The sequence below is a fragment of the Myotis nattereri genome (genome assembly GCF_964212035.1).
Source record: "Myotis nattereri genome assembly, chromosome: 16".
NCBI lineage: Eukaryota > Metazoa > Chordata > Mammalia > Chiroptera > Vespertilionidae > Myotis > Myotis nattereri.
Genome location: NC_138091.1, coordinates 10523878 through 10538660, shown reverse-complemented (window position 1 = coordinate 10538660; position 14783 = coordinate 10523878).

Genomic DNA, 14783 nt, shown 5'->3' with positions numbered 1-14783 from the left:
CCATTTGCTGTAATCTAAACCAGAGTTCCTCATCTCCCTTTTATGATCCCTCGGTGGGGCTCTGTGGAGAGGTCCAGCAGTGTGTCCACATGTTATCGTTCTAATGAAAACAATCAGAGCCCAGGGCATATTAATCACCTGGTCTTATCATCCATTCAAGAGAAGTCTTATTAACCAAAAGGCATATGTTTTGTTCCTGAATTCCAGAGATAAAAACCCAAAAGAGATGAGAGAAGTGAACTAAAAATTCAGTTGCATTAGACTTTTAAAAATGAATTTTATCTCATCAGTAGCTTCTTTAATTAAGCCCTCATAAGGAGCTGAAAATAAAATATTCAGCCCTAGATGTGGTTATGTTTCTTCTATTGTTTTTGTAATTCTCAAAATTGAACATGAGTTTTGGAATTCCAGGAGAACCAGAGTAACTTGAATCAGCTTTGTAACTAGCGTTCGGAAATCACAAGGCCCCAGCAGTGGTGGTCCATGGCCGCATTTGAATGGACACAATGAGGAAACCACCATGGCATAGCCCCGTTTAAACACCTAGTTGTGTTCAGTTTAAAAGTGTCCAAAAACGGGAAACACCGAATAAACCATTTAAGGAACATGGTTAGGTTGGAAGACTGGTAGGTGAGTTAGGGAATAGTCGTAAGTAATTGTGCAATGTCGATCACCAAAGGCAGGGAATTTAAAGCAGGGTGCACGGACTTCATGGCAGGGACCCCTTCTGCTTGCAGACAAATTGTCAGGACAAAAGTATGTGCACCATGCACTTCTATGACCTCTAGTTGTTCTCCAACTAAAATAAAGAGACATTCATTGTGCCGCGCAAGCAGGGCCAAGGGTGAACCTAAGTGGGGGCGGCTGAAAGGCTTAGAAAAGACAGATAAGAGAATGAAAGCTGGGTCTTGGTGAGACACTGTTTCTCAGAGAGACAGCACTGATGCCCACAAGCCATGTCTTTATTTTATAGCAGATGCCACGAGGCAAAGTAAGGGCATGATCAAGATGTTTACAACATTCTCCTGGGTTTCAATCCTACTCAACTACACGCACCTAAAGTCTTATCAAGCCCACATCACTCAGGCACGTGGGGCCATGTGTTCGGACCATAGGTTCAAGCTTACAACTACAGCTGTTGGCTATAATTGTGCTGGGAGGGCTCTGCCCTCCAAGTTGGAACTTGCATGTAGCCATGAGAGGACTGTGCCCTCTCATCAGTCCAAGGCTTGAATCTGTCCAAAACACTGTAGCCGCTCCCCACAATTCATGCAAAGGGAAGTTACATAAAAAATAGTTTTAGTGCCCTAGCCAGTTTGGATCACTGGATAGAGCGTCAGCCCTCAGACTGAAGGGTCCCGGGTACGATTTCAGACAAGGGAACATACCTTGGTTTCAGGTTCCCTGGCCCTGATCAGGGTGCATACTGGAGGCAACCAATTGATGTGTCTCTCTCACATGGATATTTTTCTCTGTCTCTCCCTTCCACTCTATCTAAAAATCAATGGGAAAAGATCCTCCGGTGAGGATTAACCAAAATAAATCAATAAGTAAACAAACAAACAAACAAATAAATAAATAATTTTAGTATCCATAAATAATTTTATTTTGTGTTATCTTAATGTGTTGTATTTGAATCAGTGTTTCTCAAAGTGAGTTCTGCTGAGCACCAAGAGAATGGGATGATGGGGGAAATCTTGGGGACAATCCACAGTCAAAAATGTTTGAAAAACTATTCCATTTTTTTTTTTTTTTACTCTCTCTCTCTTGGTTTTTCTCTCACATTCACATGGCAGGGACTTTGAGGAGCCTTTTAGTAGAGAAACCTCCTGTTTTTTTAAAGCCAAGTTCTCCCCAACTCATTTGACAAAGAAAATTGTTGTCCTTACAATATCTATTCAGATTTTATGGTGGTCTCTGAGCAAAGATTTGAAGACAACAGGACAGTGAGCATGCAGACTAGTGAGTGTTCCACGGTGCACACTGAGGGAAACATCTGCCTGTCAGGCGAGCAATGCCCAAGAAAGCCTGAGACGTTGGTCCATGCACCCATAGCCGGGCACAGACTTTGTCCTGTGGCAATGATTTCATTTTCAGCAAGAGTCCCTTAGAGCATCACCATAATGGTCACATAGTAGGAACTTAATACATGTGTTTGATGGAAGAAATTCAAATTAAGAAAGCTATTTAGCCCTGACCAGTTTGGCTCAGTGGATAGAGCGTCGGCCTTCAGACTGAAGAGTCCCAGGTTCGATTCCGGTCAAGGGCAGGTACCTTGGTTGCAGGCACATCCCCAGTAGGGGGTGTGCAGGAGGCAGCTGATCGATGTTTCTCTCTCATCGATGTTTCTAACTCTCTATCCCTCTCCCTTCCTCTCTGTAAAAAATCAATAAAATATATTTTTTTAAAAAAAGAAAGTTATTTAAATGACCTGACTACTCACTGACTCCAGGCAGGCTGCATCATTCTTCGGAACACGTAAATTGCGTGTGATACATGGCCTGGTTACAACTGGAAAGAAAGGGCTTTGTCCACAAATCTCTGCCAGTCTCCCAATAGGCTGGAGTCCTGAAAGTCTTACCAGGGTGTTAAAGATTGATCAAGGCCACACTTGGCCATGCTCAGCCTTGGGCATTCTCCTGCATTTGGACAAACATCATGTCTGTTTGAGCTCTCCAGACCCATCACTTCGGGGGGAAAGAGCATGTGCTTGGGCATCAGACAAATCCAAGCCTAAGTGAAGATTTTCCCATTTCTAACCTTGTGTACCTGGGCAAGGTGCATAAGTACTCTGAGCCTCACTTTTCTCATCTGTAAAATGGGGATAAAGCTAGAATCCACTTCATAGAGTTATGAGGAATCAGAGACCATGCATATATGGAGCTAAGCACACTGACTGGAACATAAATGCTTAAATGATTCCAGGGAATGACCATAGTGAGGACGGTGACTCTTACTTTGTGTTGGGATGCATAAAATCAGAAGTAAGAGTGGGTTCTGATGCCTAAATGGGACGTGAACTAAGGAAAAGCTTTATGATGTTTCTATCACATCAGACACAGCATTACAGAAGTTTCCACCCCTTGCATGAACTACAAGAGACAGAGAGGGCCAGAGAGGAGAGCAGCAAGGGGCATGTGGGTTACGTGGCTCTCATCCAGGCCTCCTAGGGTCTCCAGAACCAGCCGCCAGGGCTGGGCAGAGGCTTTTGCATGGAAACCAGAATGTGATCCAGGTGCAGACCTGCGCCCAGTCAGGCAGCCTGCAGCACTCCCCACACTGCAGGCTGGATTTGGGCCGGCTCTGGGGCAACAAGCATAATGAATCAGTCAGGGTGCATGGAACGGAGGGTACAAGGTGAGAGAGCAAGACAATGTGGACTACCCAAGTCCTGCCCTCACCCAGCTGCCTCTCCTGTGGATCTGCACAGAAAACGAAGCAGGCATTAGCTGGGGCTTTCCCTGGACCCCACGTGGAGGTGAGGGGTGCAGGCTGGCCCTGGGAGAGACCCAGCTGGGTCAGGTCAGTGTGGGAGACCAGGAGGGAGGAGAGCCAGTGCCCACCTCACTGCAGCCCACGGTCACACCCCAGCGCTCCAAGGGGACACGGGCACCTCTGCCCGGCAAACCAGAGCGGGAGAGCAGCAGGGAGTCAGGGTGCACAGGGAGCCTGGATGGAGGCCCGGCACTCCTTCCCTCCCAGCTCAGTTTATGCGGCCGGGCTGGCTATAGAGGGGAGAGCATCATAAAGGGGAAAATAGGGGTGCCTTTCCCAGGAGTAGCGAACCCAGACATGCATTCCTTCCTTCAACGCCTCAACAAGGACTCACTGAGTATCAGACAGACCTAGGCTTTGTGACTGTGTTAGTCCGCAAAAAACTGCACAAAATCCCTGCCCTTGCAGACCTTACTGTCTGATGAGAGGTGGAGAGCTGACAGCCAGCATAGAGAACAAGTAAATTCTGTCCTATGATGGATGCTGATGGGTGTTATGAGAGCCCTGGGCATGGGAGGGAGGCTGAGGCTGAGGCTTAGCCAGGAGCAAGCACAGCCCACCCTGAAAGGCGGCATCTGAGCCAAAGTTTGAGAGCACGGGAGAGCCAGCCATGCAGATGTGGGTGGAGAGCAGGCCCAGGGAAGAGGAGGACAGAGGCCTGGTCAGGAGCCCTGGAGCTCACAGGGCATGCCCGTCACACAGGATCCAGATAGAGGGGGCAGGTGAGAATGGAGGTCACAGGACAAGGCGGACCATGCCCTCAGCCCCAGTGAAATGTCCTGGTCCGGAGGTTCCCAGACACAGGGGAAGGAGGGGACGTGAGGGGGGCAGGAGAGCTGCAGATGAACCTGGACCATCTTTGACCCTGACCTCAGGGATCAATGGGGCCCCTGCGGTTTCAGGTCAATGTGTTATGCAAAGCGAAGCAAGCGGTCAGCAGGCTGCATGGCTTCACTTCATGGAGTCGGCAGCCCCAGACGGTAAACCTGGGGTTGTGGCCAATCGCAGAGCTTTCCTCTCCCTGAGAGTCAGGCCGCCTGCTTAAACCTGGGAACGTTCAAACCCTCCCCTGAGATCTGATTCAGCGGCGCTGGGGTGAGAGCAAGAGTCTGGGCCTTCACAAAGCGGCCCTGGGAAGTGGAAGGGGGCATAGAGCTGTGCCCACGCCTGGCTTGGCTGCCAGGTTCCAGGACCATCTCCAGCCTGCCACCCGCCTCCGCTCCACAGCGTCACTCATGACCCATCCTCCAGCGAAGGCTCTTTGACCTGCGGACAAAGGAACTGAATACATTGTGGAGGAGCCAAAGACTGTTTTCTCATATTAATTCCCATAATACTCAAATTTTGGGTTTCCCTGTTGCTCCTCCTCATGTTTTCATTCGCATCTGGACCCTGGCTCCTTGACAGCCTGTGGCATACTCATTCCTAAAAGCAGAGGTGGACCAAGGCAAATTCTAGTTCTTCAGCTCGATAAGGAGGTCCCAAATGTATACACACAATTGGAATAATTATAAAGGCAGTGTTTATTCAAATACATTTCCTTTTCAAAACTGAGTTACCAGTTGTTAAAATGTGTACACATTTTTGGGGAAACCCTGTATGATCTTATGAACTCAGTGATATTATAACTTAACACCATCTTTAAGTTCAAGTAAATGGGATGTCTTCTCTACATTTAATTGCCTAATTATACTGCCCACTTCAAATGTCTCCCTCTATAGAAGAAGGAATACAAAATTTGATGTCATACATTTTAGCAGGCGTCACTCTTTATCTTTGATTAATTTTGTTTCCTGATGGTCTACAGGAGGAAAACAAGTCTGATTACAATGGCATGGCATCTCTGGAAGCAGTCACACTGTCCAAGAGCGAGTAGAATGCTCTGGAAACTTTGGTGGGACACCCTCCTTCCTACTCTCCATCTACTGTCTCGCGCATACCCTGGCTCTGCTCTCAGCTTTGTCCTTCATGCATCTCTGAGCCAAGTTGGGGCAAGAACTGTCTGTAAACAAACACAGTAGGTCAGGTAGTTTTCCTGGATGCTTCTCACTGTGTTTCTGTTTTCAGAGCAAAAAGACACTTCGCCCACAGTTTACAAAGGATTAATGTCTGCATGCTTCTCCAGCTGCTGCTCCCCTAGAATCCTGGAAATATTTCCTCATTGTATTAGTGGCAGCTAAATGTCTCAAAACTAATACAATTACCCTAATAGGAATTGCTTTCATTTTATTTGTGAAGTGAGGATGCCCTGACATTGTGTCCCTCCCTTATAATTAGACATCTAGAGAAGACAGAGCCTGGCTTTTGTTTTCATAACAAATAAAGCTCTGCTCAATTCCTTCTAACACTCACAGGAGGACCTCAACAAGCCTATAGCAATCAATACGGACTCACCTTTTCCCACCTATAAATCAGAGGTAATAAAATTTGCCATGTCTCTGCTTTAAGCTCAGAATGAGGATGGAGTTGTGGGTCGGGGAGTAAATTGCTGTGTAAATGCAATACATTGATTTGTGAGCCATTCAGATTTGGGGAGGGGAAAAGGGTTAATTCAATTTTGCATTGTTTTCTTTCTTCCCCAGGCTGGTCATTGGAACATTGGAAATTCTGGCACTTGCTAAGCAAAAAGTTAGCTTCTCTGAAATACCCACCAGGAACCTAAGGGAAGGCATCCCTGAGCTCAGATGAAGTTATGTCTGATGATGGAATGCAACAGAGACAGGAGGCCAGGCTAGTTCTCCTGCCCATCCCTGCCCCAGCTTCTCCCTGACAGACCACATATCCTGAGCAGAGGCCCCTTCCCATGGCAGTCGCTCCCTGATTCTACCCTTGTAGGCCTTGGGCACCCCTCTCCCTTGCTGGTCCCCCATGCTCACAAACTCTTCATTAAATTCTTGCTGGGTGTTTGGACCTCCACATCAAAATACCTATTAACAACACAGATAACCTATGAGTTAGATACTAAATACTCAGAAGAGCAATCAATAGTATTTCCCCCACTGTCCAAGCACATATCTTCTAGTCTGTTGTATCTGTAGTCAAAGATAATTTGCTCAGTCCCATGTGGTTTCATTCCCAACACACCTGTGAGCACACATGCACACACCTGCACATTTTTAATTGAAAGCTGGTTCCCAGCACGAGGATGTTCTGGGACTGTGCCCACCTCCTCTGTTTCCCATAACCCCACTAACATCAAAGAGCAAAGGCCCTATTTCCAATCTTCCCAGCTTTATTTAGGCCTTCTTTCTGAGAACCCACACAGTTGCTCCACCCTTTGCCTAGAGAGACCAACCCTGGGGATTGTAGGACCCAGAGGACCGGAGGGCAGACGCCGGTGGATGATGGTGCAGTAGATAAGCACTCCATGGACAGGAGCAGCAGCAGCACAGCCTAGGGGCAAAGGGGATGTGGTCTGGCAGGAACTGCAGACACATTCAGGTGAGATTGTGGCCTGAGGACCAGGCTTGATCAGGATTGCCTCTGGAATAGCAGCTAGGAGTCTCACAGCAACCAGAAGAGTAAAGACAATGTGTTATAAAATGCAAGTCCAGGTAGACAGCTACTGGAGGACAAGAAATCAGATGGGTCCCAGACGCTGTGTTTTATAGTGAATCGAATGAAAAGGGCAAAACAAGGAAGAGATCCATCAGAGTCAGGAGACAGGATTTGGGACTTAGATAAGCCCTTTTCTTCATCTGCTAAAATATTCAGACCTGGAATCCTGGGATCGACAAGCTTGCCTACATTTACATGGGTAGCATTTCATTTCCTTGGCCGTTAATCCATTTCTTTCAGAGCCAACACTGGTTGCACATTAGAATCACCCAGTGGCAGATTTAAAAATACTGACACCTGGGTCTCACTCCTACCCCCAGATTTTAACTTAATTGGTCTAGGAAGTAGCTTTGAGCATCTGAATTGTTAACCAGCCCCCAACCACCCCACCAACCCCCGCCCAGTGATTCCAGAATTCAGCCAGAGTTAAGATTCACTGCTTTAGAAAGTGTCAACCACACTTACCTGGACTTGGAAGTTGTGACCAGGGTTCCTTAGCCATCTGTGGGCAGGCAAGAATGAGAATGGCACCATGACCCTGGAGCTGGACATGGTGGCAAAGGGATCACTGAGCCTGCGGCAGAGGAAGTACAGAGTGATTTTGAAAGGGCTTCTGTGATGTTCGACCCATCTCATCAGATCGTTTTCCTCTGAGCAGTGGTTCTCAGACTTCAGCAGTTCAGCAGCATCTGGGTCATCTGGAGGCTTGAGCTGGTAACACACAGCCTGTGGGGCCCACCACAGGAGTTTCTGATTCGGTAGTTTGGGTGGGAAGCTATAATTTGCATTTCTGACACATTCCCAGATGCTGCTGCTGGTCCAGGGGCTGCACTTTGAGAAGCACTGCTCTAGAGAAGGTTCCCTTCCATCTAGCCCTTGGTCTTGTTTTCCCTGATTAAGAGTGCTTTCTTTACAGCTGGCAGAGAGCCTTCCCAGGTGACCACACATGGGGAGTATCAGTCATCCGGGAAGACAGGGCAGCCTGGTGTTGTCTGCTCCCACAGGTGCTGCAGCCACACAGTGCCGACCCGCAATGCTCACTGGGAACCGGGTTTCCCATGGTGTCATTAACCAACTTGGAACCTGCACAGCAAGAAACGCCCATTTGTCAGCAAGAGCATTTCCTCCTATGATCACAAATGGTTTCCAGTCGTGAAGAAAACTCAGGAGACATGTGGGAAGAAAAATTGCCAAGTCCATGGCTGTAGTCCCAGTCCATCCTAAAAATCAAATTGAAAAGAAAACTAGAGAAATCATTTGACTCCTCTCTACCCATTCTTGCACTCCTCTTTGGAATACATGAATTTTTTCAAATTTCTCATTCTCAATATTTGCAAAGAAACTATCCTTTGAGAAATAAGAGGAGTACTTAGAGAGGTTTCAAACATCTTTATCAATATACTAAAGGCCTGGTGCACAAATTTGTGCTTGGGTGGAGTCCAGCCAGCAGGCCCCGATCAGTGCCGATCAGGGCCAGGCTGGCTGGGAAAGGCCTGTGGGAGGTTGGCCAGCTGGTCCCTCCCCTGATCGGGCCAGTTGGGTGGCCGCAGTGTGTGTCATAGCGACTGGTTGTTCCAGTCATTCTGTCGCTTGGCTTTTATATATATAGATGAGTAGTCAATTTCTGTTTTCTTTTCTCACAAACACAAATATCGAATCATTCATTTTTAATTATTGGCTTTTTCTCTTTACATTGAAACACATTTTGGAAATGGAAAGGAAGTGCTCCTAATTTTCCTCAGCTTCAGCGAAGAACATGTAACAGCCAGAACCATGATATAAACTCCGATAGCTCTTCCACAGTCACTTCTTTACAAAGGTTCAGTTTAGCCACCTGACACCTCAGCCCAGTTGAGGACCAGGAACATCTGCGTGCTTGCAGCCTACGTCCACGCTGAGGCTTTAGTAGTGGACCTGATCCAAAACCTGGAATTGCACGTGTCAGGTTGTGTCCCTGGTTCCCTGTAGCTCAGTGTATCCTGAAATCTACAGCATGTGAATCTCAGTGTATCCTGAAATCTACAGAGCATCTTGGAGGAAATCACTTTTTCTCAAAAACACCAGCCATTCCATGTGTAAATGGTATTCAAACAGCCCAGAATCAGAGACTGTGCAGCCTCCTCTACTGACTTCCCTCACTTGCTTCCTGTGCTGTGATATACATCTACTGTGACATCTGGCCAAATCCATCAATGTGAAATGTTCTTGCTATCAGTTGTGTTGTTTTCTAACATTTTCACATGCTGTAGATTTCACAAATGTTGGATATTTCTGGGTGTCATGGACACATAACTTTGAAAACACGGAGTTAAAGTCCATCATGTCAATTTCTTTATTTCAGAACTTCTCAGAACTTTGCATATACTAATGTGCATGGTGAATGTTCAAGAAGGAGGTTTATTGGACTTTAGAAAATGTATTTGATCATAGAATAATGTAGGGGAGCTTCTCTTGGGACATCTGTGGGGAGTTTCTTTGGGGAAAAAAATAGGCAATGTCTAGTCTCTTCTCCCATAAATTCTACATTCCAAGTCTCAAATTTCTGCTATGTGGGAATGAGTCTTAACTAATTCACCAAACTCGGGGGTGAGGCTGGAGCCAACCACAGCCATGTATCAATGACCTAAGAAGCAAAGTGCTGTGTGCCTTGTGAATGTTCCTCCCACTCCCTCCCCATCACCTCTCTGGGGTAAGAAAGTGATTCTGGTGAAAAAGAATAACCAAGAGAGGACTTTAAAACACTAAGTTCCAGCTTTTATAGGCATATTTTAAACATTTCTTTCACTACCTTCCATGTAAAGTATTTGGGTCAGAATACTCTTGCCAAGAAAGCTGTTTTGCCTGGAGACAGAGGACAGAGCATCTTGGAAGAAATCGCTTTTTCTCAAAAACACCAGCCATTCCATGTGTAAATGGTATTCAAACAGCCCAGAATCAGAGACTGTGCAGCCTCCTCTACTGACTTCCCTCACTTGCTTCCTGTGCTGTGATATACATCTACTGTGACACTTGGCCAAATCCATCAATGTGCAATGTTCTTGCTATCAATTATGTTGTTTTCTAACATTTTAAATGCTTTAATGTTCCAAAACTTTATTATCCTACATAATAAAAGGCTAATATGCAAATTGTCCCTATGGGCAGTTCAACCAATCAGGATTTAGACATGCACTGACCACCAGGGGGCATCATGGAGCATGGTGGGCATCAGCGACAGGGCAGGCAGCTGGGGGAAGGGAGGCCCCCTGGCCGGCAGCCACCAGAGACCCTACCCATGCACAACTTTCGTGTGCAAAATTCATATAAGGGGCTCGGCCCTTGCAGCCCCAGCCGGCTCTCGCAGCCCCTCACAGCCCCAGCTGGCCCTCACAGCCCCTCGCAACCCCTGCAGCCCTCACAGCCCCTCACAGCCCCAGCTGGTCCTCACAGCCCCTCACAGCCCCAGCTGGTCCTCACAGCCCCTCACAGCCCCGGCTTCATCTGGAAGGTCGTCCAGAAGGTCATCTGGATGGTCATTCTGCCGTTTGGTCTAATTAGCATATTAGCTCTTTATTATATAGGATTATACTAGAGGCCTGAGGCACTAAATTCATGCATGGGTAGGGTCCCTAGGCCTAGCCAGCGATCAGGGCCAGCCTGGGCCTTTGTTCATTCTATGCTGCCCCCTGGTGGTCAGTGCCTGTCATAGTGAGCGGTCAAACTCCCTGTTGGTCGAACTCCCAAGGGGACAATTTGCATATTTGCCTTTTATTATACAGGATTATGTTATATTATATTAATTATATGTTACATTAATTATATATTACTATGTATTATACGATTTAAGTATATAGTTATATCATTTAATACTCACAATAATGCTATACTTATGAAGTAAACATTGTCAATAGGTCTCTTTTATAGGTGACAAAACCAACCTGTGATGAGATTAAGGAACTACCCTAGATCACACAATTAGTGTATCCAGAGCCAGGACTTAAAATGAAATCCACCTAAAACCAATGCCCATGTTCTTCACCACCACCTTCATAATTACCTTCATAATTATTGGAATAAGATTGAAAAAAAAAGGGAAAATAAAACATTTAAGATAATTTTTTTAAGCAAAACCTCAAAATACTTGTAACTTAACTCATCATTGAAAACTGGAAAGAAATGGATTCCCATAGCACAAGAACACTCAGTGAATACACAAGAATGGGTAAGAAAAGTTTAAGCAGTGGTTCTCAACCTTGGCTGCACATTAGAATCACCTGGGAATCTTTTTGAAATCCTGATTTCTGGGCCTCATCCTCTGGAAATTCTGTTTCTTTGTTATGGGGTGGGGCCACAACATTAGTAACAAAGAAACAGAATTTCCGGAGGATGAGGCCCAGAAATCAGGATTTTAAAAAGATTCCCAGGTGATTCTAATGTGCAGCCAAGGTTGAGAACCACTGGTTTAGAGTGTTTATCATCTGCAAGTAATCACCTCTCACAGATTTTACAGCAAATAAATAAACAGCTCTACAGTTAAAAATTCACACTTTGGACTGTCACTCTTCACATGTACATTTGTACAGGTGTGCCCTAAACTCTCAGAATCAGGGGGTTTCAAAGAAAAACTGCAAAGAACCTTTAGCACTGTTTATTTCTAGGCCACCTGATTGATGAAAAAGAGAGATCTTTATGATTAGTAAAATGCAATTAATCTTTAAGTATGGTTTGTAAAGCACACTCATTTGTACCAATTAACTTCATTATTCTATTTGAAAGATTTCTCTTTCTCACTGTATTCCAATCTTCTCTTAAGTTTTTAGTCTGAGCAATCTTTACTGCCTTATTTCCAGTTAAGATTGCAATAATTTGTCATTGGTGTGCAGACACTTTCTTAACTATTCCTGTGTTGCAAATAAAAGAGCCAGTGCGGCTCGGAGGTTATCTCTAGGGCCCTGCAAAGCCAAGCACTATAAAATGGTTAGACATTAAAGATGCGAAGAAAATCCCATAAAACACCACATAAAAGTGTGTCTTGCCTTGTCATTTATATGGAAAGATGGTGCAGTGCAATCTTTCCAGCCAAAGACTATTTTAGAATTGAAATTTCAATCAGAACAGGAGCAGAAGAGGTTTCACTCTTTCTTTTTGGCCCTCTTTTTTTTGCTTGTAAAACTGCTGAAGTAAAAATCATGTGCTATGTTGGCTTTCGATTGGCCTTTTGATCTCTCTCTCTCTCTCTCTCTCTCTCTCTCTCTCTCTCTCTCTGTAAGGAAAACTGCCCTTTCTACCTCACATTTCTCAAAAAAAGGCTGTGCTAAATCAGTTCTCTAACTCTTGGAGAAACAACTTTTATTGCTTTGTTTAGGCTTATAATTAGACTTATAACTAGGAAACAATCTGAGAAATACAGCTGTTTGTACCTGCTGGAAGAGCTGTAGATTTAACCACTCAAAGGAGTTGATTTTTTTTTTTTAAAGACTGCACTTCACTGAAGAAAGGGTGGTCATGCAATTATTCTGGCCAAGAGTGTGAATTGAGCCGAACCGGTTTGGCTCAGTGGATAGAGCGTCGGCCTGCGGACTAAAGGGTCCCGGGTTTGATTCCGGTCAAGGGCATGTACCTGGGTTGCAGGCACATCCCCAGTAGGAGATGTGCAGGAGGCAGCTGATCGATGTCTCTCTCATCGATGTTTCTAACTCTCTATCTCTCTCCCTTCCTCTCTGTGAAAAATCAATAAAATATATTTAAAAAAAAAAAAAAAAAAAAAAAAAGAGTGTGAATTGAGCTCTGCCAGGCAGCAATTGGTGTGACCACCAGAGTAACAGTGAAGGGTGCCACCCAGGTTGGTAGGAGGCAAATTCCAGTCATAGTTTTAATCCCACAATGTCCCAGGATACTTGTGTCATGGGGAGTCAGATATCGCATCCAGGAGTAAGGAGTAAGACACTGAGCTCTGGTGCTAGTGTGGATGTCTCCTCCGTGTAGCTGAGACCACCTTTCCACATGTCCTGGTATGGGAGCAGGTGCTGCCAGTGCCCTCCCTTCCTAGTCCCTGACCTATCATCTCTGCACATGCCAATCTGACGGCTTTCAACCACAAAGACCTGTGACTCTAGTTATCTTGCTAGTTACTGAACCTTCCTGGAAAGTTGGGCGTTTCAGGGAGTTAAAGTCACCCCCAGAGGCCCTCAAGCAATAACTGGTTGGAGTTAATAGATTCCTAGCTCCACAGGCCCTTGGGTGGAATAATGCTGACACATGTGCCACACTGTCTCTCGAGTTCCCAGCAGGAATGGATCTCAGAGACCCTAGTGATAAACTGCTCAATAGCACATCCTTTATTTGCTTCCTGTTCTTTCCATCTTATAGCTGTACTCTTTACTGATGTGTCTCAGGATTGCCTTCCAGATAAGCTTCTTTGTATCCACAGAAACCAACCCAGAGACAGGTGCCCAAGTGATAGAGAAAAGGTAGAAATCAGAAACTAGATGCACAAGATCCTAAAAGCACTGCACTGCCAATGACCCTATTTTTATGACCCAAACTTCTTAGGACAAATGTTGTAAAGCATGATGTTCTGCAGGAGCTAGGTTTTAGTCTGTAGATTACCAAGATCCATTTGCTGAGCCATGCCCCACCCAGGCAATCAGATGGAAAGAGTGTCTGTCGTTTAGGGAAAACCTAGATGACAATGAGCCATGGAGGCCAGTCAGGTGTTGCAAGTATCACGATGGCTGACCACGATGACCTCCTCTGTACCAGGTGAGTGTTCTGGCGCCGTGAAGGGCTTTATGAGGGGCAGGCAGAGTGCATTCAAGAATGAGAACTGTCACATTTTCAGAAGGAGGTATCTGGGTGAGCTCTGAGCAATGTGTGTTGTGAGCGCTTTCAGAGCTAGGAGTTTCCCATCTACATCTGGTTTGCTTCTCAGTCTGAGTAAAACCAGCCATGGATAGCTTGACAAGGTGAGTGCCTGTGAGACCCAGCAGACTCTGAAGTAGGACATGAATTGACGTAGGTTCAGAGGTAAACCTATGGAAACCTTGAGAAAGAAAACCTGTGTTCTAACAGTAATGGAGTGGTTGGGACTGGGATAGAGTAAGCAGAACCCCATTGGAACAGGCGTGTGTTCAACCACCTCCAACATGGCTGGTGACAGAGGAAGGCAGAGAACAAGATCCTGTGGGGAGCCTTGGGGCATTGGCATGGCCTCAGAAACCTCTTGGGCTGTTTGAGAAATCAAAAGAATGTCAGTGTAGCAAGAAAAAAAAATGAATGAGAGGGATAGTGACAAAAATGAGGTGCAAGGTAAGACAAGAGCCAGATCATTTAATGACTTGCTAGCTATGGTAAGGAGTTTTGATCTCTTCTAATTGTAACAGGACACCATGAGAAAGTTTTAAATAGAAAAATGATATATTCAGATTTGTATTTTAAGAGATCACTTTGGTTGCTAGCAGAAGGGGATGATCATATTTATTGACCATACTGGAAAATATACTAAATGTTCTTTATGCTTATTTTACATAATCTTTACCACATCTCTATGAAGCAGGTCCTTTTATTATCCATGTGGCTCAAAGAGAATGTGTCCAGCCCCGAGTCAACCACTAGTAAGTGATGGAGGTGGGATATGAATCCAGATGTAGCCGACCTCAAAGACTGGCCTCTAAGTATACATCAAGGTACTCTTGAGAACCTTGATGTAAATTCTCTCTCCCCCAACTTATCACTCAATGTTTGTTGATATT